General features: G+C 46.7%; 1 protein-coding gene across 5 annotated transcripts in view; it reads right to left on the bottom strand.

Moving 5' to 3' along the window:
• LOC138245989 (monocarboxylate transporter 6-like) overlaps positions 1–12665 on the bottom strand; it is a 505423-nt gene that overhangs the window by 172364 nt on the left and 320394 nt on the right. The window contains exon 1 of one of the 5 annotated variants that reach the window (XM_069200113.1): positions 7181–7277. The exons of the other annotated variants lie outside the window; for them this stretch is intronic. The gene's annotated coding sequence lies outside the window, so the exon portion shown is untranslated. Of the gene's footprint in view, positions 1–7180; positions 7278–12665 lie in introns of those variants that run through there. 5 annotated transcript variants of the gene reach the window in all.

Raw genomic sequence — 12665 nt, 5'->3', positions numbered from 1 at the left:
TCAAACCCTACAAGAGCTCCATTTGCTCCCAGTGAACCAAGGAAAGAAATTCAATATCCAATGCTTTGTCCCTAGAAACTAGCTGGAAAGGGTCATAAATATCTGCATACAAGGGCTGACAACATATTGTTGGGCAGGCCATTAGATCTGTCAGATGCGGCAGCTTATACGGATCGTACAAAAGACCTTCATTCAAAAACACATGGGAGGAAAACCATCAAACGTTTGGGGCCCAGGATATGGAACAATCTGGATTCCATGCTTGTAAAACAATCCAGACCTAAAGCTATCAAAAATTAATTGAATGTTCATCAATTCAGGAAGGCATCTGTCTGACGAACATTCCACTAGGACCACACAGCCCTCCTCTCAATGGGAATGGGTCCCATGAGCACCATCTATGGGCAACAATGAAGAACCCATCTTCTAACTTTATCCCAGGTGGGTGAGACTTAAAACATCTGTATTCAACTACATAATTTATCAGCCCACATTTTTTTCTCGACTTGCAACATTTGATTTTTTACTGCTGAGAAGTGGCCAGAAGAAGATGAGCCTCAATGCACTCTGTGGATGAAGATATTAAACTCCCATGTGGAACTCCTGATAAGTTGTCGGTGACAACACGGATCTACATGATGTAAGAGAGGAGGGAGCCAGGTAGGGCACCGGGCACCCCATGTGTCTAGGACCACCACTCACTCCAAGCTGCAGATCGTCTGAGATTAGATGGAAAGCAAACAACTTCCCTTAGACAGGAATTAAAATGACATCCTAGAGCTGGGGTACTTTCCCGCTGATGGGTGGCAACAACCCAAAGCCATCCCTGTTGCTCGAAGCACTGGATTACTTTTTAACCAGAAAATGTCAGTTCCCAGGCTCCGGTAGTGCTTGCATAGTCCGGCTCTCACTCTCTTCCACTGACTGTGTTCACAAACCCGTCAGGTGATGTTCACCGCCAGCCTTTCTTTTAAAGATACCAGAGATAAAGAAGGCTGGATAAGGTGACAGCTTTCGCTTTTCTGGTGGTGAATTCTCTGCCTCTTCCAACACTTGGCGCTTGTCAAACTACTGAAAACATGTAATTTTCAGTTCCAATTGGGCTTGCACGTGGCACTCAGACAGTTCTGAGTATTACTGGACACCTTTATGATGATCATATATTCTACTAGTGCTCAAAATAAATAAATCAATGACTAGAAGCGCAGCATCTGTCTCCGAGGCCCTCTCCTCTTCGCAGAGGGAGACTCCTCAACACTCCATTGATGTTCTGATGTTAGTCAACGTTTATGTTCCAAAGTGCTCTGCACACTTTCCGAATTCCACTAAAGACTAGCGGGCAGACTAATATCAGTTTTATGATAAAAAATTACATTGTGGTCTACACAAAATCTCATCACACGTACTATTTTTTAAAAACCCTCCCCTGCCCTCATCTCCGAGGCTACATTTAAGCTGTCAGTGGGAGGCACGTGCCTCTTAACTTTTACCTCGGAGAGAGGCCTGGGTTCAGCAGATAAAGCCAGGGCCAACCCCAGTTTCATCCTCCAGAAGGTGGCACAGCTGGAGGATAAAAAGTTCTTAAGGCTTCACATATACTTGGAACCTGTGCAACTCCGTCTAGCCTGTATCCCGCGATAAGAGCCAAGTGCATGGTGCCTATGAAAGACACTCAGACCTGGGCAAGATTCAGTCCAATGTGAAGGAGACTGCGATATGCAGCTGACTCTACCCCAGCCCTTCCATCGGTTAAGAAACACCGACCTGGCATGACTGACTCCACCACATCATACTGGCCAGTTACAGGGGATTGACTGAAAGGATGGTGGAGGAGGCAGGGCTCAATTACAAGTCAGAGCAGGCGCAGCCCATCCTTTAGGGCGGAGGGGCCACGCCCTCCCCACCTTTTGCCCCTCATGAAGAGTGCCGGTCAGGCTGAACAAAGGTCAGGCAGCCAGGAGCAGACATGCGCAATTTGCACAGACTCCTGGCTGCCTGAGCTGAACCTTGCTGGGCTAAAGAGGTCACAGCCCCTGTGGGTGTGACCTCCTTGGCTCAGCAAAGGTGCCTCGAGGCCCTCCCCCGAGTGACGAAGGAAGCGTCACCCATTGACTTCGACCTGGGCGCTTCAGATTTAAGCCCTGAAGCGCCCAGGGCGAGTGTCAATCGACACCTCGTCACAGAGTGGGGTGGGGTCAGCAGTCTCACTGACCCCATCCCACTCTGTGACGAAGTTCGGACTGCTGCCTTTCCTCATTGGCTGACCTTAGCACCTAAGGTCAGCCAATGAGGGAAGGCAGCAGTCCCCGAGGCTGACAGATGTGTGTGTGTTTGTGCACGATCTTTTTAAATGAATGTTTGGTGCATGTGTGCATGTTTGAATGTTGATGAGTGTTGTTAATGGATGTGCGTGTGCATGTGTGTGTGTGTGTGTGTGTGAAAGAATGAGTGTGTGTGTGTGTGCTTCCCACCCGCCCCCTCCCTCCTAAAGCTGCCGGCCGCCACTGAGTCAGAGGCACCATATCAACATGTGACTGACTCCTTCTCAGCAATACTGGCCTTCCAGAGGCACTGGCCTGATGTGTGACTAACACTGCCTAAACCACACCGATACCATCCTATCAGAGGTGTGCTCTAATGTGGAAATCTCTACATTCTCTTGCATCCCAAATGACCCCAAGCGAACACCTCTTATAGCACCTCTTTTTCTTGTAGACTTGGGCACTAAACAATATTGTACTTCCCAAACCACAAAAACGTTCTAGGGAGGATTTCAGCACAACCACTGAACAGCAGACCACGGCCGATGCAAGACGTGACTGTTTGCAGGTGGGGCCTACCGACACTCTTTTTGGGGACCAGTGCTTATATTCCCAACTTTAGGCTTTGACCCAGGGCAAGAGCAAGAAAGGGAGAATAGGGGGGAAAGAAAAAGGAAGGGAAAGATAGACAACGGGTGAATGTAGGGGAGAATGAGAGCCCACAAGAGTGAGATAAAGAGGCATAGAGTGGATGCTGGTGGATCAAAAGGCATGAGATGGAATCAATAGTAGGAAGCCTTGCAGTGGTGTAACAACACTGGTGGGGGACCCTCTGGACTCAAACAGGCCAGGTGCTGTGCTGAGGAGGGGGGCCCTGGAGCTTGCCCCCCCCGCACCACAGGGGCCTTTGTTACGCCACTGAAGCCTTGGTATTCAGCATCTCCAACATTCTATAGCATCAGCTCCTAAGAAAAAGTGTGGTCTATAAAATGTCAAGGAGCAACAAGTTCACATCCTCACTCAGGACTAGCAATAAGCGTGTCTGCAAGTTAGAAACTGTCAGAAATAGTTCAAATAGAGTCCTCTGGGCGTTCTACCCCAATAACACCCAACTATCAAAAATGAATCACCAATGAAAGAAATGCAAAAACTCTGACCAGACCATCCTAAAAATCTTTATCAAAGTGCATTGATGAACTAAATATAAGAGTATACTGAATGAGAAGTGCCACCGTTGCACCCACAAACACGGTATGCACTGAAAATGACCAAGTCAGGGAAGTGCAGTAAAACGGGTGAGACACCTGCTTACTATAGTATCTAGAAAATAATCTATAAATTCTGATGCTGCGTCAAAGAAAGTGAAACTCCTCCGGGGCTGCTTGAACCCCGGTTCAGAGGAGGCCTGGCAGTTCGAGTTACACTGTTTCTACTGGCGCAACACCAAGACTATCTTACATATGGCTAGCTCCTCTCTGAAGTGGCATGATGGGCACAAAACTATGGACTGGGATGCGGCCCAGAAAATACCAGTGTTGGGATTAATTCAAGCATTCCACCCATCACTTTTTTGTATACTTCAGTATGACACCCTCTATGTGATGGGTATGCCCAGAGGTGGGTCCAGTGTTCACTGTACCACTGGAAACAAGTTGCACCCTACTGACGAGGCCAAAATAGGCTGAAACTGGTCTGGGGCTGGCTTGTGTTAGGGCACACAGGGGGGCCTGGCCTGGAAGTTCTGGTCAGACTGTTCCAATTGGAACAAGACTGAGGCTGATGTGCATATGACTGGTTCCTGTCTGAAGTGGCATGTCAAGCGATTCACCCATGGCTTTTTTTGTATACCTCAGTGTGACGCAACAAGGAAAGTAATACAAGAACCAGCCACAATTCTGAGCAAAAAAAACTACAGACAGGTTTGCCAAAGGACCATTACGTCCATGTGTAACCTCACGACTTAGATAATGACTTACATAATCACAGTTACCAAACCCATTGTAATCAACGGGCCACTAGTAATGAGGGCTTCATGTGGTTATTTATAGTGTGGTGGCTGTCCCATCCGCCCTAATTAAAGTGCATACTTATGTTATATCAGCTATATTTAGAGTGTACACATAGAGGCACACTCTAAATAGTGCTGACATGACCATTTGTGGTGGGTGTCACACCCTTAGACCCTCACATTCAGCAGTGTCCTGTAACTAAAACAGTGACCAGACAGACATGGCAGGCACTGAGGTCAGCAGCGCATGTCTATACACACCACCAAATAAGACACGCTCATATAGAAACAGACACTGATGTTTTATCATTGGCAATATGTCATTCGCATAAAACACCTTGTTTGGTGCATTATGGGGCACTGAACCCTGGACAAGCAGAACCCATTGACTAGTCACACCCATCTTCACCCCAAAACTACGATCTCATTCCAAGTAGGTGACTGCCTCGACCGGTGTCTGAGATGTTCACCAGTGTCCTGGATGACCTGAAGTTTGTATAGTGTCTGAAATGCTTGGTAGGAGACCTGCCGCTCTAAAGGACTATTCTCTTGAAACCCCTACAGGTGGTATAGTGTCCTAAATGCCACATTAAAAGCCCAGCTTCCCAGAGGTGGAGAGGGGTCATTGATGCCACGCACATGACAATAGTATCCTGGATGCCCGGCAGGTGACATAGGCCCTCATTACGACCCTGGCGGTTTGTAACCGCCAGGGCCGCTGGACGCGGAGGCACCGCCGACAGGCCGGCGGTGCCCCGTGGGGCATTCTGACCGCGGCGGCTTAGCCGCGGTCAGAGAAGGGAAACCGGCGGTCTCCCGCCGGTTTCCCGCTGCCCCCAAGGAATCCTGGGGATTCCGACTCCCCCTCCCGCCATCCAGTTCCTGGCGGTTCTCCCGCCGGGAACCGGATGGCGGGAGGGGGAGTCGCGGGGCCCCCGTAAGAGGGCCCCAAAATGTATTTCACTGTCTGCCTTGCAGACAGTGAAATACGCGACGGGTGCAACAGCACCCGTCACACCTTCCCACTCCGCCGGCTCTATTACGAGCCGGCATCCTCGTGGGAAGGGAGTTTTTCCCTGGGCTGGCGGGCGGTCTTTTGGAGACCGCCCGCCAGCCCAGGGAAAAACTCATAATACCCTCCGCGGTCTTCTGACCGCGGAGCGGTATTACGGAGGGCGGAATTCTGGCGGGCGGCCTCCGCCGCCCGCCGGAGTCATAATGAGGGCCATAGTGTACTGTATGCCCTGCAGGTGGCATGTTGTCCTAGATGCCTTACAGGGTGCAGTGCAGTGGATGCCCTGCTGGTGGCATTTAGGGCCTGATTCTAACTTTGGAGGACGGTGTTAAACCGTCCCAAAAGTGGCGGATATACCACCTACCGTATTACGAGTTCCATAGGATATAATGGACTCGTAATACGGTAGGTGGTATATCCGCCACTTTTGGGACGGTTTAACACCGTCCTCCAAAGTTAGAATCAGGCCCTTAGTGTTAGATGCAGTACAGTTGGCATGGTGCAAAGTGTGCCATTTAGGCGGCGTGATGTTCTGGATCCCCCACAGGTATCACGTTGTTCTGAATACTCATCATGTGACATGGTGTCATGGATGTCCTGCTGGTGTTCTGAATGGCTTGCTGAAGGTCTAATATATAAAATCCATTTCAAACGTGCTGTGTCCTGGATGCATTCTGGCATGTCGTCATGGATATGCTTCAGGCTAGATGCTGTTGTGAATATCATACTGAAGCCTTTATGTGCTGGATGCACTGCTATCATCACTCATACCTACACATAAGCACTGTGAGGTGACTTCCATTCATTAATCTTTTTTTGCAGACCACTTAAGACTTGGCTGAATTCTTCACAAGTAAGCATAAAATTAACTCCAGTTTCTTAGTATCTATTGCCGCGTTTGCACCAATTATCTACAACATCAATCTCAGACGTTTAGATCTGATCATCTAACCTGATGATGACACGTTAAGCCATTCGCTGGAGTCGAAACATATACAAGTGTAACAAGACTTTTAGGATCTTAAACATGACCTACTTATAGCACAATCAAGGATCTGCTGGACTAGCTTTTCAACAAAACAAAACAACAAACAAAAACGTGTCTCTCGTTCTTCCAAAGGATCTATGCTTCTCTTTGTTCTTTTGTATTGACTTGTGCAACATTCCAATAGTGAGTTTGCAACTCTGCACTAAGCACTATACCGCCGTCCCTGTGGTCTGTCTGTGCATCACAGATGTCTTTCTTACTAGATTTAATTGTGTATACTCTGCTTCTAGAGATGTGTCTTTGATGCAGCATTGTCTGTGCTAACTGAACAGACTGTTTTGCTACTTTTTCACTAGGCGAGGTAAGGTAGCGCACCCACTTCCATTATGTCCACCCTTCGTACCATGATGTTCTGGATATTGTCCTATGGTTGACTTGGGATTCCTTAATATCTGCAGTGGCCAAGCTGCCCTCGTTTGTAGGGCTCCAGCAGAACCATCGATCCACAGGCAGCCCCTCGGATAGCCATAAGGATCCTCTGATCCCCAACAGGTACTGCTATTTATAAGGTCACATGGTTCCCAAGCAGGTGCACCAAATACAATTTATGTGGTGAAAGTTCCAAGATTCCTGCCAGCTCACTCGATTCCCAAGCTCAGATCACAAACGACCCCTTCTGCCCCCGGAGGTCCTCCATACTCCCAGCGAATCCATTAGGGGCCTCGGATGCCAAACAGGTTCCACAGGTCCTTAGCAAATTCCCTGGATTAACAATATGCCCCTCGGGTAACATTCAGACCCCTCAGATTTTCAGCTAATCCCTCCGATCCCCAGCAGGGTCAGCAGATCCCCAGCCGGTCCCTGGGATCCCCAAGAGGTCCCTCGGTTTCCCACTGCGTCTTTCATACCTTGAATGTCCCTGGAGTCCGACAGCAAATGCTGTCTACTTCTCTCTGTCTCTTCTCGCCCGGGAACTGATGAATTGCGTCCGTAAACTGGGTTTGTGCACTATTAGGACACGCCTTCTCTTCCAGCCACCCCTCCACCCTCCACCTCCTCTCACCGCATTGCTCTTACCGGTTTCCGCCTCATCAAAATACAGAAGCGCGTGCAAGGGGCCCCGGTGAAACACGATCACTTAAAGAGATATTAGCGCTGTTTTGCTGGTGTCACTGACGCGTGTCGTACTAACGTGGAGACAGGAATGCTGCCTACGGGGAAATCAGGCAGTTACCCGCGGGCGGTAGGGCTGGGGCAGAGTCAGCCCTGGTCCTCTGAATAACCAGGAGGGCTGAGCCAGAGGCAGTTGTAAGGCAGCCTGTCTGCGCGTGTAGCATGTTCTGTCGAGCAGGGTTGAGGTGTGTCTGGGGTCAGCAAAAGTCGATAAAACAGAGCTTCCTCTGACTTCTGTCCTAAGCGGGGGGCGTTTGTGCTCTCCATCCCTCTCTCCTTTACACACACAAACAAAACACAAGGTACTGGGATAGGTATCAGTGGGGCCGGGTCAGTGACGTCGCTAAAAAGAGCAAAACACACAGCAATTAGTCGGTGTGCTTTCTACAGTAGTTAACTGCATGCAAAATGCGCGGTTGCAAATAAACACTTAACTGATAGAACAGCATGTTTTTTTATTCGCTGTAAAGCATAAGTTGCCTACGTTTAAACACATCGACAATTTTTAATTGCCGGCCACTGAATCACTGTCAGTGTGTTGCTGACCGGGAGCTATTCTTATAGGATATTTAAGTTACACACATATAAGTTAGGTGCAGAACTGTGCAGCAGGTATAGTAGCCAACGGACTCTTCTCATTTTGAATGAAACCAGTGACCAGCATAGAAACCTCTGCAAATAGGAGCATTAACCAACCGAGCTTTATCACTGAGATCAAAGTCTTTGGTCTGCAAGAAATACAAAGATCTCATTAACAGGCGCATTTACCCACCAAGTTTACGGACTGAAATTAGGAACTGTGGCCTGCAAGTTACACATTCTAAAGCAACTCGCACAACATGTCTGTTAACTCTCTCTACGTTAGGGCGCCTCTCCATCGCCTTTTCACTCGCTCCACTCTCTCTTTCTCTCTCTCTCTCTCCTGTTTCTTCTGGTTATCACTCTCTATCTGCACTCCCTCCATTCACCCCTCTCTTTTCCTCTTACAAATGAACAGATGGAGAAACTTAGAAAGAGTTTGGCGGAGAGATCTGGGCTCTGCCAAGACCCATTTCACACTGAGCAACATTTTCACTGTAGTGCCCTGGGTGAGGACTTGGCTTTTTTTCTCATAATATGCACATACAGCTCTCACACAACATCTCTTGTTAGAAAAGTGCCACTGGCTCAGAGCCCCTCTACCAAGAAATCTACATCTGTCCTGCAGTTCTCAGTCAAAAAACAGTTTAAAAACACCTTATTAGGTTGAGCATAAGCGTTCGACCTGGTGTATACTTATACTGTGGGTTAAAGCGATTTCATTTGTTGGTTGCAGTGTTCTTTAAAAGCTCTTGCTCGCTTGGGGTCAGTTCTGCCTTTTTCTCTTTCCTTTTACTGTTTCAGAGCAGTGACCAACTACTGTATTGTTCCACTTTGGTTTCTTTATCTGTTGCTGTGATGGCCTATGTTTTTTTACTTTTTTTTGGTGGCCCCGTTTCACTGTGTGTTTTAGGCTGGTAGCTGCTTCTGTTTTATTGCAGCATTCCGATTCTACCACCTCCACCCATTACACTGACATTTGTTTTGACTTTATTCTAGTGCTTTCCTTGTTTACCCGGCTCCTAAAATAAGCTTCTTTTACTGAACAAACACCCGCTCATTAAGCTCACTGCTCACTAAAGCCACAATATGCCCTCAAACCGCATCGCAGAGAGTCTCTCTCTCCAGGGCCCGTCCCTGCCAGCAGTCATGACATCGCACACAGGGCACTGCTTATTTCCTTTACTGGGGTCATGAATCTTCTCAGGCTGCTTTGCTTCCTTCATTAGAGGTTTGTTGAAATGCGAGGCAAAAATGCTTGCAAGACTTTTCGTTCTGTTAACATATAAACACGGTCCTTGGCCCAAAGGGTGAAATTCCCTTTCTGTTCACATTCAGTATATTTTTCACTTTTTTTGCTTTGCCAACATTGTTTTTATTTACCTCTACCACTCCTTAACAGTGCATGTGTGTTCATGCCATCTCCCACCATCACCTCTATGTAATGTTTGTTGCCCTGTTCCCCTTCCACCTTTCTCTCGCTGTGTCCCTTTGTTGCTTGTTTCTTTTGCTTCTCCGCTTCAGGCTTGTGGTATGTTGTTTCTTCCTCTGGCATCTTCTTGTTTCTTTGCAGCGTGCACCCTAGCACCCACTGGGCACGGGAGCATGTAAGAACTTACAACGTGGCATGGTTCAACATGTTTATTTAAAGAAACTCTCCATGGTAGTCCCCTGTAGACGAAACATCCCCCTCTCCTACTCCGCGTGTTCTACCACCCTCCACAGCTGCACCCCCACCTTCTACTTCACGGCCAGGCTTCTAAGCATGTTGTGCAAACAACTGATAATAGAGGTGTGTCCATCTGGAAAACAATGCAGCGTGCCTAGCCTTCTGTTACTCGCTGAAGGATTGCAAAGTGCTCTTTAAGATGTTTGAAAGCTGACATGTTGGCGCTATGAAAAGAACTGATAAATCATAAATGATGGTGTGCCCAGCTAAAAATAATGCACTATTGGCAAATATGTCTTCTGGAAAACGGCACACACTGAAGTGTCATAAAGGCATAACACAGGCGCTATGCAAATCCCAAAAGACCATCCAGGGTGCAATGTAAAGCAATTTCTTTTTTTTAAATTAAGTATGTGTTTCTTGTATGTAAATGATAGGATGAGCCCTGCTCTTATCCCGGCCCCTCTCCAGAGTCCCTGAGTGGTGTAAAGAAGCTACACTAAACAAAAAGCATACTAAATAAACAAACTCGACTCTTTTGCGTAACCCCTTCGCTGCCAGGCCTTTTCCCCTCCTGTGCCAAGCCTTTTCTTTGGCTATTTGGGGCAGTTCGCGCTTAGGCACTCATAACTTTTTGTCCACATAAGTTACTGATGCCAAATTTGCGTCCTTTTTTTCCAACATCCTAGGGATTCTAGAGCTACCCCGGGTTTGTGGGTTCCCCTGGAGGAGACCAAGAAATTAGACAAAATACAGCTAAAATTGCTTTAAAAAAAAAAAAGAAATACCAGAAAAAGGGCTGCAGAAGAAAGCTTGTAGTTTTTTTCACTTAAAATGGCATCAACAAAGGGTTTGCAGTGTTAAAATTACCATCTTCCCAGCTTTCAGAAACAGACAGACTTGAATCAGAAAACCCAATTTTTCAATACAATTTTGGCATTTTACTGGGACATACCCCACTTTTACTATTTTTTGTGCTTTCAGCCTCCTTCCAGTTAGTGACAAATGAGTGTGAAACCAATGCTGGATCCCAGAGAGCTAAACATTTCTGAAAAAAGTACACAGAATTCTGAATACAGCAAGGGGTCATTTGTGTAGATCCTTCAAGGTTTTTTTTTTACAGAAAGTACCATCTAAATATTGAAATTGAGGTGAAAAAAGAGCCATTTTTGTCCACGTTTTCTTCTATATCGTTTTCCAGCTATGGCAGATTCTTGAAAGCAATATATCGTTACGTCTGCTGAACTCTTCTGGTTGCGGGGATATATAGGGCTTGTAGGTTCATCAAGAACCATAGGTAGCCAGAGCCAATAAAGGAGCAGCACCTTGCAATGGGTTTTCATTGTATAATGGGTATACAACAATTCATTTGGTGAAATATAAAGAGTGAAAAGTAGGTATCAAGGAAACCTTTGTATTTCCTAAATGGGTGCAAGATAAGGTGTTGAGAAGCAGTGCTTATTTGCACATCTCTGAATTCTGGGTTCCCCATACTAGCATGTAAATGACAGGCCATTTCTCACATAGATGTATTTTTTACACACTGTCTTACATTTGGAAGGTAAAAATGAAGAGAAACACAAGAGGCAATAACACTTGTTCTTCTATTCTTTGTTCCCCCATGTCTCCCACTGAAATGGTACCTCACTTGTGTGGGTAGGCCAAGTGCCTGTGGCAGAAAACACAACATGGATCCATCACATTTTTACATTGAAATCTGACCTGTTTTTTGGAAAGTGCCTAGCTGCGGATTTCGGTCTCTAGGTCAGCTGGCACCTAGGGAAACCTACCAAACCTGTGCATTTTTTAAAACTAGACACTAGGGGAATCCAGGATGGGGTAACTGGTGGCACTCTCACCAGGTTCTGTCACCCAGAATCCTTTGCAAACCTCAACATTTTGCAAAAAAACTATTTTTCCTCACATTTCGGTGATAGAAAGTTCTGAAATCTGAGAGAAGCCATGAATTTCCTTCCACCCAGCATTCCCCCAAGACTCCCGAATAAATTGGTACCTCACTTGTTTGGGTAGGCCTAGTGACGCAACAGGAAATGTCTCGAAACAAAACAGGGACACATCTCATTTGCCCAAAGAAAACTGACCTTTTTTTGCAAAGTGCCAAGCTGTGGATTTTGGCCTCTAGTCCAGCCGGCACCTAGGGAAACCTACCAAACCTGTGCATGTTTGAAAACTAGACACCTGGGGGAATCCAAGATGGGGTGACTTGTGGGGCTCTCACCAGGTACTGTTACCCAGAATCCTTTGCAAACCTCAAAATTTGGCAAACAAAACAAGTTTTCCTCACATTTCGGTGATAGAAAGTTCTGGAATCTGGGACGAGCCACAATTTTTCTTCCACCCAGTGTTCCCCCAAGTCTCCCCGTAAAAATGGTACCTCACTTGTGTGGGTAGGCCTAGTGCCCGTGATAGGAAATGCCCCAAAACACAACATGGACACATCACATTTTCCCAATGAAAACTGACGTGTTTTTTGCAAAGTGCCGAGCTGTGGATTTTGGTCTCTAGCTCAACCTGCACCTAGGAAAACCTACCAAACCTGTGCATTTCTTAAAACTAGACACCTAGGGGAATCCAGGATGGGGTAACTTGTGGCACTCTCACCAGGTTCTGTTACCCAGAATCCTTTGCAAACCTCAAAAGTTTGAAAAAAAAACAATTTTCCTCACATTTCGGTGATAGAAAGTTCTGAAATCTGAGAGGAGCCATACATTTCCTTCCACCCAGCATTCCCCAAGACTCCCGATTAAAATGGTACCTCACTTATGTGGGTAGGCCTAGTGCCCGCAACAGAAAATGTCCAGAAACACAACATGGACACATCACATTTTCCCAAAGAAAACTTATCTATTTTTTGCAAAGTGCCTAGCTGTGGTTTTTGGAGTCTAGCTCAGCCAGCACCTAGGGAAACCTACCAAGCATGTGCATTTTTGAAAACTAGATACCTAGGGGAA

Source organism: Pleurodeles waltl, chromosome 7 (assembly GCF_031143425.1).
Source record: "Pleurodeles waltl isolate 20211129_DDA chromosome 7, aPleWal1.hap1.20221129, whole genome shotgun sequence".
NCBI lineage: Eukaryota > Metazoa > Chordata > Amphibia > Caudata > Salamandridae > Pleurodeles > Pleurodeles waltl.
The sequence above is the reverse complement of the archived record's forward strand: the minus strand, read 5'-3'. Positions and strand labels throughout refer to the sequence as shown.